The sequence below is a fragment of the Sebastes fasciatus genome, chromosome 13 (assembly GCF_043250625.1).
Source record: "Sebastes fasciatus isolate fSebFas1 chromosome 13, fSebFas1.pri, whole genome shotgun sequence".
NCBI lineage: Eukaryota > Metazoa > Chordata > Actinopteri > Perciformes > Sebastidae > Sebastes > Sebastes fasciatus.
The window spans coordinates 3,619,538-3,632,406 of record NC_133807.1 but is presented as its reverse complement, the minus strand read 5'-3'; the positions used below and the strand labels follow the sequence as shown (position 1 = coordinate 3,632,406).

The 12,869-nt window shown below is 40.7% G+C and overlaps 1 long non-coding RNA gene across 1 annotated transcript; it reads right to left on the bottom strand.

Annotated features, from left to right (window-relative positions):
• Window positions 1-705: 705 nt before the first annotated feature.
• On the bottom strand, window positions 706-2,317 carry LOC141781520 (uncharacterized). The gene is made up of 2 exons (XR_012596888.1): window positions 2,218-2,317; window positions 706-1,531 (listed from the first exon to the last, which is right to left on the bottom strand). It is a non-coding gene; the product is annotated as an uncharacterized LOC141781520 (long non-coding RNA).
• Window positions 2,318-12,869: the final 10,552 nt, after the last annotated feature.

The window sequence follows — 12,869 nt, the reverse complement described above, 5'->3', positions numbered from 1 at the left end:
GAGTCCTGACAAATATCTGTAAAACACTACAAAATGTCCCGGTTTTCAACAGTCGCTAACAAATTGTCCCGGTTTTCACTACAATTAAAATAACAATATCATACTTACGTAGACGTTACATAAATTTTTTTACTTTATTATAAAGTGATGATTTATGCTGCTGATGAGGAATATAAAAGGTCCAAGAAAGGACCCCTGTGGGAGACCACAAGTAACGGTCGCCATATCAGATGCCCATTGGGCATTAGAAATATCATTTGAAAGCCCTTTGTAACTCCGTTGAGTGATTACTTAAAGGTCCCATATTGTAATGTCTTTTATATTATAAAGCAGGTTTAAGTTCTATAAATACTGTGAAAGTATCGAAACGCTTAATCCACAGAGAAATACACATGGTCCATATTCAGAAACTGAGCTTTTGAAACAAGCCGTCAGGATTTCTGTCCATTTGTGATGTCACAAATCTACAATATATAGACCATTTCACAGTTTTAAACGTAAACATTCTAAATTGGTCCCAGTTTATTTCCTGTTGTAATGTACGTGAATGACATCAGCTTGCCAGGAAGTAAACATGGACCCAAGCGGTTGCCTAGCAACCAATTCTGTTGCAATTCCATTGCGATTCCATTGAAATGTACTAAAACGGAGCGTTTCAGACAGAGGGTAAATACAGCTATATCCAGGCAGACAGTATGAGGAAACTAAACATCAAAGTAAACATGTTCTAGAAGAAACCCAATATACAAGTATGAACCTGAAAATGAGCACGATATGTCCCCTTTAATAATCTAAAAATTAGGATAAACTGTGCCGAAAGCTTTTGATAAATACTTTTTTTTATATAAAATTACATAAATTAAGACAGACCTTCATATAGATAGATAGATAGATAGATAGATAGATAGATAGATAGATAGATAGATAGATAGATAGAAGCTGCACTTAGCTCAAGGCCACAACTGCTCCTATATCGAGGCGGCAGCACGTTTTGTCAAGATGACATGTTGTAAGCATGTTTCCAAAGGAAAACCCACAATATGTAACTGATGACTCCAGCACTGGGACAGAACTAGCTGATTGCTGAAGTGCGGTATGCTACTGTAAAACAATGAAACTGGGACATGTCTCAGGCTGGATATGCTCTCCATACTCTCGGGAAATGTTGATGGGTTGTCAGGTTGTCCCGGTTCATACTGCCAGTAAAGTGAATAATACATCCAAGATCAGCTTATGTTTGGCTGAGGACATTTCACGCTGTGTGATGGCTGGATACCAAGCACATCGTCTTTGCTGTAGTTCTAGGATGACATGTGGATAGAGAAGTTATTTTTTTTTTAAAACTATCCAGTGTAGCATAAATGCATTTAATGATACCAAAACATGCAACGATAATTAATAAGCCTCAAGAGGAAAAATAAATCATGTGCGTCTGTGTCCTCCGGTGCTCCCAAGGGCATCTGCAAGATTTCACAGACCGGAGGAAAACAAGCAGTAACAGCTGATCTGGGATCTGGTTTCCATCTGCCGTCTATGAGAGCCGGCTGTCAATCACTCGCGAACTCCGACCAAACGGTCAAACTAGGCAGCGCTGATCAAATATTAATCAATATTCTGTTACGATAATGCCTATTTCTCTCCTCAAATGTTTTCAGAATCATCTTGTAGTGCACGGTTTAGCTGTAAAATGAGAAAGTTTGTGACGCCAAGTTCCGGTCACATGACCGGAGCACTGCCAATAGGAACGCCCTCCAAAGAAACGACCTGTGATTGGTCAAAGATTTTTCTAAAGCCTGAAAACAGAGCCATGAGGAGGTGAAGAAGTCTCTCAGAACACTTGAATTACAATATGCTGAAAGGTTATTATGGAATTTTTGCCCAATGATGCCAAAACATACTGCCTACTGCCACTTTAACTTTAAATTTGTAGCCAATTTATTCATTCAGTCTTGATTCTGGAGGTATACTGAGATCTTGACTTGTGAACAGTTACCATAATGTTTCATACACACAAAACCACATAATCAGGTTCTTCAGAGGTGCAGAGAAGGGTGATTTTTGGGCTTCTTGTAAAAACTTAAATTTATTTCAATCGTCATATACATACAGGTGCAGAGGGCTGCTGGAGCACCCGGGGAGCAACTTGGCGTTCAGTGTCTCGCTCAAGGACACTTTGACAGCTACAGCCGTCCCACGTTTTATAGTCTTCAGCATGACTGGCACCAAACTTTACTTTAGCCCAGATCAATAAACCTCTCCTGTTTGATTCTTTCCTTAATTACACTTCCTTTTACCGGATTATACCCCCATATTTGACAGTATTTGACAGCACGATATGAGGAAAATCTGCGATGTGCAATATCATTGTTCAATATTGCGATGATTATATGACTTGCGATAAATAAACAAATATTGAAGTATTCATATTAGCTATATACTTACAATATGTCAGCCTGGTTGTCTTTAAATTCAGAACAGGATTAGAATTGAATATTTTAAAATATAGCTGGGCTAAATGTTGTTTTTTGTGAAATAATTAACTATGGCAAATTTTGTCTTTAAGCTTTTTGGGCATTGTTTATAGTAATAATAATGGTCCAAAATGATGTCAAATTGCATAGTCAAAAACCTTCACATTTTCTACTAAGTGGACTGGAGACTAGCAACTACGACCGTCCATAGGACTGGTGTCATAAAGGAGTATTTGAACTAGTTCCAACCATCCAAAAAGAATGAACACGGAAGGCAGTTACTGACACTAGTTTTAGTTTCCATCACTGGATCTCAGCAGAAAGGTCTGGAGCCAAACAGAGTGGTCCACCCTCAGCCATAGGCCACCTGAACAAGCTACACTGTATTTGACCTAGATCCTCTGTTAAAGACCGTGGTGTGTTTTTTCCACGGACACGGGGAGCAACGTGATTTGTCTGCAAATTCAACTCACAAGGCATTCCTTATCAAATATTTATCCTCATTTTGGATTCAGAGCTGTAACTGTGAACAAGAGTTTGTGAGTGCTTGTGTGTGTGTGTGCGTGTGTGTGTGTGTGGGGGGAGGGGGGTTGTGCATATCCATCTATCAAGCTCTCGGCCGGGCTGCATTTTGTCAGATTAAAGCGGGTCTGATGCTGAGTGTTAAGCAGCCCGCTGTCTGGTTTGGTTTCAATGTCTATCACAATAGTAGCCATGGGAATATCACACTCTGCTCTGCCCTGAGGTTAAGAGCATGCTGCTTCTCTGGTTAGTTCACTCCCTCTCTGTCTCTCTGTCTGTGTCTTTCATCTCCTGCATCTCTCTCACACTTTGTGTCCTTCTGACACCATACTGTGCAGAATGATGAGCAATAGTGTGGATGAAAGTATATCTGTCACTATATGGCTTTTGTACTATATTGCCAAATGTATGCAGACACCCTTGTCCACATACCTATTTCATACATTTGGTATGACTATAAAACGTGACTAGCTTGCACAGAGCCTTGACCTCAACCCCATCCAACACCTTTGGGATGAATTTTTAACTGCATCTTTGTCGTCTCAACGAACTGAATCCCCAACACGTTCTCATCCCAACTCGTCATATACCGCCACTTTGTCATGCCCCTTGGCGTCACTTTCTTTCTGGCATCAAAACCACCATAGTTTAGGAACTACATGGTTGGGCTTAACACTACTACGTTTGTAAAGTGAAAGTGAAAGTGAAAGTGAACCTTGTGAACATGGGACATGAACAGTGGTCTCCTGGATGAAAGCCTTGTGTTTTGTTGGACCCATCCACCCTGAGTGTGTCTTTCGCCCTTTAAACTACATCACCACGCTCCCAGCACACTTTCTCTGAGCGTTTACTGTTGCTGCGGACACACCGACAGTCGATGAAAAAGCCTTGGTATTTGAACCCCTGGGAATGAGAACGGGGTGGAATCCCACAAAAATGGGGATAATGGAGCATACTGCATTCATACAGTCTCTCCTTAAGGCATTCATGGTGTTGGACTTGATCGTACACACAAGAAGTGACCAAAGTAGTTGTGTGATGAGCAAAAAGAGAACATGAGAGAGAAATAAAAACCCTGCTTTACTTTCTCAACTCCGCACATCTGGCCAACTGCTGCAGATTGAGTGCTCGTCAGACTGTTGGTTTCAGAAAGTAAAGAAATGATTGGATACAGCTCCACTCATAATTCCAACATCAGAGAGGTGTTGGTAGAAGGAATTTCAGGTGTTGTTAGACGATCCAACAAGCAGACTGACCTCTCAAGGCTTATGGCTTTGAGAAGTGCTGTAAACACTAGGAATGAGCGAGGGCACCATTATTTGGGTGTTTCTCAAAGTCAAGGATGCTTCCTTGGTAGGACGGGGCCTTCCAAATTGGGTCCTGCAGAGGATAGACAAGACTCCTTTCTAGCATTCGCAGAGTACACATTGGAACAGTCTAATGGGTTTGCGGAAGAAATGAACCTGGTGTTTTGTTTTTATTTTTTTACTTTAATTGGAACAAAATACGACAACATACAAAACATACAATTAATTTTCTCTCCTCAAAGCCACCAGACTACATTGTAAAACACAGCACTTTTATATTTTCATTCAAACTCAACAGAAACAAAATAAAACTCATGAAAACCATCTTTGTTAGTCATTTCACTGTTCCAACAATCACCACCTCAGGTTTGGTCGAAATTAACTCTTAATTCACCGTGTTAGATGAGAAAAGAAACAGCCGTTATGCTCTCCTCAAAGCGACTAGACTCGCCGATCGTAAAACACACTTCAGTAGGAGTGGGTTGTCGCTCCTATCTGGAGTTGTTGATAGCCGATTCAAAGTGTTTCATCAGTTTTAATGTTGGTAGTTAGGCCGGGACACTGATGTACATCTCCTGACAGTAACAAGCAGATTATTGTGATGAGCCTGTTAGTACGTCGTTTGGTCCCAATTTTGTTCTGTTTTTTGTTTATTCGATTGTACCAGGAAGGGTAAATGAAGGTTTCCAACAAGGCATGTTTCCAGAGTCCAATTTCCGAGTGTAACGTTAGTGTCTTTATCATCCGATCGGTCCAGGAGCGCATGCATGCAATGTTTTATGTCATTTAGACATTTTCCTGATAGTATTGTTCACAGGGATTGAGTATGAGTCCGTAGACAAGGAGCGCTGTCAGACACCCCAATGTGCCTACCGCTCAAAAAGTTTTGAGTAGGCCTACTTCTTATACGACTGCTAATAACTACATTCACAGTTAGAACGGGTTAAGTAATGTGAAGTAAATTAAAGCAAGATTGCGTTTGCTTGGGGCCCCCAAATCACTAAACCCGCCCCTGAAAAACACATTCAGGTCGCGGTTAAACGCGGTCAAAAACATTGGTGAAATAGGAACACACTTAGCGGAAAAATTAGTCTCTTGTTTTGACATAACCACTGCCGTTATAAAGTAGAGCATGGATTTAATTAGCGGAGGTATTCTGCTGATGGTAGCGCTATTACAGTAGTATTATAAGTTAGTATCAGTCTGTCACTGGGGAAATACAGTCCTACTCTCAGGGGAAAAACACACCCAAGTCGCAGCTTACTCATGGTCACACCAGTGAAATACACTTGACACAGGCCTCTAGGCCCGAAAAAATGTTGGTTTCAACAACGTTCCTTTGACCCATAGTTCTCAGTAGAATATTTGATCTTTCTTCCCTGAAGATTAAGCTTATTCATTAGCCCCATTGTGCAAAATGATACAGTGCTTCCCAGGTAAAGAAATGCAAAAGTGTGCACTGTTGCATTCCCCTTCTTGGCCTTAACCTGTACAGACACTATTGAGAATTTGCCGTTCCCCTCACTGGCCCCAGGAAGACCACTTGTTTGAACTGAGGCTACAGTACTGTCTTCAGTTGTTTCCTTTCTTGCTGCTTTGCTCTTTGTCCATTTCCTTCTTTCTATAGTGGATATGCAGCATTTTGGGATGTTTTGAACCACATATGTGGCAGATGAATTGCTTCCTGTAGTCTTTGCCGATGTATCCTTTAAACAGACAACCAAAATAAACTTTCTTTTAGGAAAGCGATGTTCTCACTAGGTGCCCTCTTTTCCAATTGTCGACACATCTCCAAAGCCATGTCCACCTCCACAGAACAACAACTTTTCACATAGGCAAACTCTCCTTTCCCTTAGTCCTTTATCACTTTTCTTATCTGCAACTGTCACAGCGGTGGCAAAGATACTTCCTCTTATTCTTGGATGAGGCTGTGACTTGGACATACTTACATCTTTGCTCACTGTTGGAGTGTCTTTGATATCTCCAAACAATGGATCTGTTGCAATCTTCACTTGCCTTTCAAGGAAATCCACCATATCTTTAAAGGCAGCTCTTTGATTGTCTTTTTTCTCTGGAAATCACAGGCCACAGTTCTCCATTTATCCCTCAGCCAGTAGGGAAACTACGATGGCTAGAATATGAGAAAGTAAGTCGAACTCATGCATGTAGTCGACATCTTCCATGGCATTACAACATCCTTTTAGAAAGATGGCGTATGCCTGTAGAGCTTTTGTAGAGCCTGAATAGACCTGTATTTACCCTCTGTCTGAAACGCTCCGTTTTAGCGCATTTTGACGAAATTGCGACGAAATTTGAACAGAATTTGCGTTGCTAGGCAACAGTTTGGGTCCATGTTTTACTTCCTGTCAGCTGATGACATTCACATCCACTGCAACCAGGAATAAACTGGGACACATTTCGAATGTTTACATTCAAATCTGTGTAAAGGGTCTACATATTGTATATGTGTGACATCACAAATGGACAGAAATCCTGGCGGCTTGTTTCAAATGCAGAGTTTCTGAATACGGGCAGTGTGTATTTCGCTGTGGATTAAGCGTTTCAGTACTTTCACAGTATTTATATAGCACTTAAGCCTGCTTTATAATAAAAAAGCCATGAAAAAGGGACTTTTTACAATATGGGCCCTTTAAAATATACCTGTGTTCATTGCTAAAAAAGCACTTTCTGACATTAGACCAAACTGCGGTGGTAAAGATGCAAATCAAGGGCACTATATGGCACTATGTCCATATAAAACCCACGGAAACCGACAACAGAACAGCTGTAATTTTTTCCTTGCCTTCTTAAATTCTTACTCGCTGTAGTTCTCAAATGTATAAGATAAGATAAGATAAGATATTCCTTTATTAGTCCAACAGTGGGGAAATTTGCAGTGTACAGCAGCAAAAGGGGAAAGTGCAAAAAACAAGAGGCATCATTAAAAACAAAAAGCAAGATACAACACGGTGCAAAAAGCAAAACAAAAGTGAAACTAAATATGAATATAAACAAGGGGAAATATTAAAAATAGGAACAATATATACAGTATTGGCTATTACCAGACTATTAACACAATTTTACAAGTGGAAAAATGATATTGCACAGTGAGAATGAATATTGCACAGTACGAATTACACCTGAGTAGTATTGATATTACACAGTCAGTGTACAGTATAGTGCAGTTATTGTTAGTTTTTGGTGTGTATGGGGGTTGTGGAGTCTGACAGCTGAAGGAATATATATAATATATATGTATATATAATATATATACATAAAAATATAATACATTATATATGGTATAACACCACAAACATGAAATTGACACCCACACATTTGGCAGACTCCGTATAAATATGGAATCAAACAGACTTACACAATTGGATCAGTGAGCTTCCAAGTGAACAGTCTCAGCTATGTGAGAGGGGCGCCCGTGTGGTTGTGTGTGCGTGTGTGTGCGTGTGTGTGCGTGTGTGTGTGTGTGTGTGTGTGTGTGTGTGTGTGTGTGTGTGTGTGTGTGTGTGTGTGTGTGTATGTGTGTGTGTGTGTGTGTGTGTGTGCGTGTGTGCGTGTGTGTGTGTGCGTGTGTGTGTGTGTGTGTGTGTGTGTGTGTGTCTTTCGGCACATATCTCATCTATTCTTCACCAAACTTGGTACATACCATATTTAGATGACCCCAAACACAACTTACGAGTTTGTTATTACGTCCGCCAAGGCCAAAGGCCTAGAATGGAGGTTATGTTTTCACCGGCGTTGGTTTGTTTGTTCGTTTGTTCGTTAGCAGTATTACTCCAAAGGTCCATGATTGATTTGAATTAAATTTTTTGGAGGGGTGGGGTGTGGCACAATGAACAATCCATTAGATTTTGGTGGCGATCCGCATCATGTGCCGGATTCAGGAATAATTTAAGAATTCCGATCAGCCTGAGCATTAAAACCACAGGGTATAACACATGCACAGTGTAGCTGATGACGCGTTGATGATGCATGACCCCGCCTCCTTCCTTCAGAGACAGAGAGAGAGCGGGGGGTGGAGGGGAACAGCTGTAGATTTGGCGTTTTTTCACATGAAACTCTGTGAAATTACGGTTGAGTTGGACCAAAGCACGCTTGGTGATTGTTGGAAAGAGTAACGACGACAGTTTAGGTGAGTTTTATTTTGTTTCTGTCCAGTTTGAATGAAGTGTTTTACGGTGCTCCGCTATGTACAGCTGATCTCAACATAAACAAAAATACACATGGATGATGGCGCAAGCTGAACGGAGAGGGGTGTCATTCTAGTTGGGCATGAATTATTAATTAATCTGTAATTGGTTACCAAACATTTGAAGGTGTGGCGTGATGCACTTTGCTGTTCAATAGCTGTTCAATGCTAAATTGGATTGCAAACAAATTTGTTTATGTTGTACATACAGCCATAATGCACAAGTGTGTAACATCTCATACAATTTCTACAAACAGGGGGCGCTACAGTTACAACGATACATCTACATTTCTCTTGTCTTTAATAAGATGAAACTTCATACGGAGCTTCTCCATAAGCATGTGCATGACATATTGCAGCATGGCACCGATAGCTCCACCTTTGTGGGCATTCATTAAAACATGACCATATTTCCTTGAACGCATTGTTGAATTACCACCGATTGTGGATGGTATCTTCAGATGTGAATCACCAACACTTCTCGCTGGGAATCTTTCAGAAGCTAGGCCGGCGAGCAGCAGATGTAGCAATAACATGCATTTTCTTCAGGAAATGCAAAAATTTAGGGCCCGAGCAGCGACAACGTCGGGCTAGCGAAGGCCCTATTGAAACTGTAAGGGTTCTTATTATTATTTTTCTCCTCCCAAATGAATCGCCTTTTTGAAGACCTTAACATGCTCAAAAAGTTGTGGCACATTTATCAGACCCGCTGAAAAATTTGATATTTTAAGGCAGATGTAGAATGCGGAGGCGCACAAGAACGCCTCTTGGAGGTATGCCCAAAACTCAACAGGAAGTCAGCCATTTTGAATTTAATGTGCGATTTTGCCCATTTTTTTTGCATTTTATAGGTCGTGTACTTTAACAAACTCCTCCTACAGATTTAACACTGGATTCATATTTGCTGGACGGACATGAGATCTTCTCATCTAACTAACTTTCTTTTTAAAATGTTGGTATTAAACGTAATCCAGCATTTAAATGATAACATTTTTGCGGTAGAGTTACAACATCAGTGCTCACCCTCTTTAATGCTCCTGTGGTTGAATAGGAGTAAATCCTTACAGCCAGGTTCTAAAATGTGGTTGGAAGCCTGAAACCAGTAGGACATTGGAGGTTGCTATTGCAGCACATTAATATGTTTGGAATCATATAATGTTCAACAGTCACGTATGGATGTGTAACGTCCAGGTGTTCGTATACTTTTGGCCATGTAGTGTGTCATCTTCATCTCTCTCACACAGTTGCTTCTTGCTTTCATATCTCCTCTCCTCCTACACTTCTCGTCCTCCCTCGCTCCCTAGTGTTTTCCACACATCCTAAGCTTCACACACACACACACACACACACGCATGCACATAAACACACATGCACACATTTTCTCTTCTTCTATCTCCTCTCTCACCTATACTTCCATTTCGCTCTCTCAGGAGAACCCTCCTCCCTCTTCCTCTCTCTCTCTATCTGCCTCTTCTTCCTCTCCTATTCTCGTCTTCCCTTACCTCCCTCTGTTACACTCTCTCTTTCATACAGTAGATGTCTGATAAGCATTCAGTGGCAGTACCATCTGATCCTGTGCCCCTACCCCCCTCACACACATTCAGCACCAACTCCCCCTTCATCTCTCTCCAGCCTTCCATTGTATCCTAGCAACCTAACTTTACTAGTAGTTGTAACATCAGTCTGGCATCTATCTTCACACGCATTGCACTGTGCATTTGAATTTGTGTAGGTTAATAGCAGATGGTTCTAAACATTAAAGGTCCCATATTGTAAAAAGTGAGATTCACGTCTTTTATATTATAAAGCAGGTTTAAGTGCTATATAAATACAGTGAAAGTATCAAAACACTCAATCCGTGGAGAAATACACACAGCCCGTATTCAGAAACTGTGCGTTTGAAACAAGCCGTTAGGATTTCTGCCATTTGTGATGTCACAAATCTACAATATTTACACAGTTTTAAACGTACACATACTGAATGTGTCTCAGTTTATTTCCTGTTGCAGTGTATGTAAATAACATCAGCTGACAGGATGTAAACATGGACCAAGCTGTTGCCTAGCAACGCAATTCCGTTGCCATTCCGTTGAAATGCGCTAAAACGGAGCGTTTCAGACAGAGCATGAATACAGATATATTCAGACAGACAGTATGAGGAAAATAATGTGTTTCCTGAACATTAAAGCATGTAAACATGCTCTAGTAGAAACCCAAAATACAAACATGAACCTGAAAATGAGCATGATATGTCCCCTTTAAGAAATCAGTTCAGCACTAAGAACAATGATCTGCTTTGGTTGCAGCAACTTCTAATTATTTAACTATAAACATGAATGATGTGCACTTTGAACCAGGCAGCAACAAAGACATATTTCCCTTGAAGTTTTTGCAAAACTACAGTATAAGTTTTGAAATGGGCTTGCAATGCCTCAATCAGGCCCAACCATGAATGATTCGAACGCCAGAATTAATTGCCACCGGAATTAGAACACATAATCCCTCCTCCAGCTTTCCACAAAACAAGATCTGAAGGATTCAGAGAAACTTTTGAGGTTTAATTACCATAAATGGCCTCCTGCTTCGCCAATCCCTGATTCACTGAATGCTTGAAGGGGTGTGTGTGAAGATGCATCACACAAAAACCAAGCAAACTCCATTTCCCACACATAAACAGTTATTTATAAAAGGAGAACGTGTGCACCTCACACATACCTCACACCCTCCATACACATGGTTTCTTTCTTACAGCTGAGTGTTGTTATAAGGTGGAAATTAAAAAAAAGGTGAGAGACAGCCGACTCTAATAATAAAACCTTGTGTATTCAGTTTGTCTGCCAGTTTCACTGAATGTACGACTCTTTTTGCAGTCTACAGTCACCAATCGAAGGGGAATTTGTCAACTTAATTTTGTGTTCATTTTAATTATTATTTTTATTAACTGGATAGGAGGCAGTTCATTACCTCCGCTAAGGCCAAAGGACTAGGAAGAAGGATGTGTTTTCACCAACGTTGGTTTGTTGGTTTGTTGGTTTGTTGGTTTGTTGGTTTGTTGGTTTGTTGGTTTGTCTGTTAGGAGGATTACTCCAAAAGTCCGTAATGGATTTGAATGACATTTTTTGGAGGGGTGGGGTGTGGCACAATGAACAATCCATTAGATTTTGGTGGGGATCCAGATCATGATCCAGCTTCGGGAATTCTTTTTAATAACTCCAATCGTACTCGGGCAGCTTGGCAGAGGTTGTAGTTTTATCTGTGTTATCCTTTACTGTGCAATAAAATTACTAATTTCTCATTACACATTGAAAAAGTAATTTACGAATTAAAGCTACAAGAAGAGATGAACGGACCATCGCCGCCTTGTACATGTCCGGGGTACTGGTGGTACGCCAGTTGACTGTGGATTTGACATATTGCAAACTTTGTACCACTTCCTGTTGTCAGTAGGTGGCGCTATGACTGTAACTCTATAAGGGCATGTAGATGTTTTCAGGCCTGGACTCTTATCCAGCATGTGAAATTTGGGGAAGATTGAACACTGTAAAGTCCAGTTATCACAGCTTCCTGTGCCATGGCGAAACATGCAAACTGCCCACCTCGCCACGGCAACGCCGTTCAACGAAAACCCAAAAGCTTTGCAATTTGGCATTGTGAACTTCTTGAGATTCTGCTGACCAAATTTGAGGTGGATCTGTTGAATCCTCTAAGAGGTATTTTGAAAAGTTAAATACCTGTAAAGTGCCTAAAATTGCATATTTTCCACATGTCGAGGTATCAACTATTCCTTCACAATTTAGCATCTCGTTAGTTGGAGGGTTATACCATACAAATTTGTAACGAATCTGATAAATACTCTAGGAGTGCCTCATGTCCAGTTCCAATGAGTACGCTAAATTCGTGACCTGGAAAATGGTGGAAAATGTAAGGAAATGGTGTGACGCTTTCAGGAACGGGGATACAGAAACACTACCCTACAGAAAGCAGATGAACATCTGAATAGACGAACGCTACCATAAAGAAATGCTCCCAAACAAACAAAAGATAGGGTGGTATTTGTCACAACATACAGTACAGCAGCAGAAAGCATCAAACGGATTATAAATAGGAATAGGGGTATTATTGTGTGTGATGATATACCCAGTCAGATCTTCCCTGAACCACCATTATAGAAGATGCCCTACTGTACAAGACAAACTGGTACACAGCCATCTGCATCCTAACGGCCAACAAACTTGGTTGGCTCCAAAACCTAAACAAGTGTAACCATTGTAGCCACTGCACAAATGTAAAAACAGACCAAGACATTTATGGATTTTACATCCCAGAAGGACTTCACCATTAATCATTTCATTAACTGTGAAACCT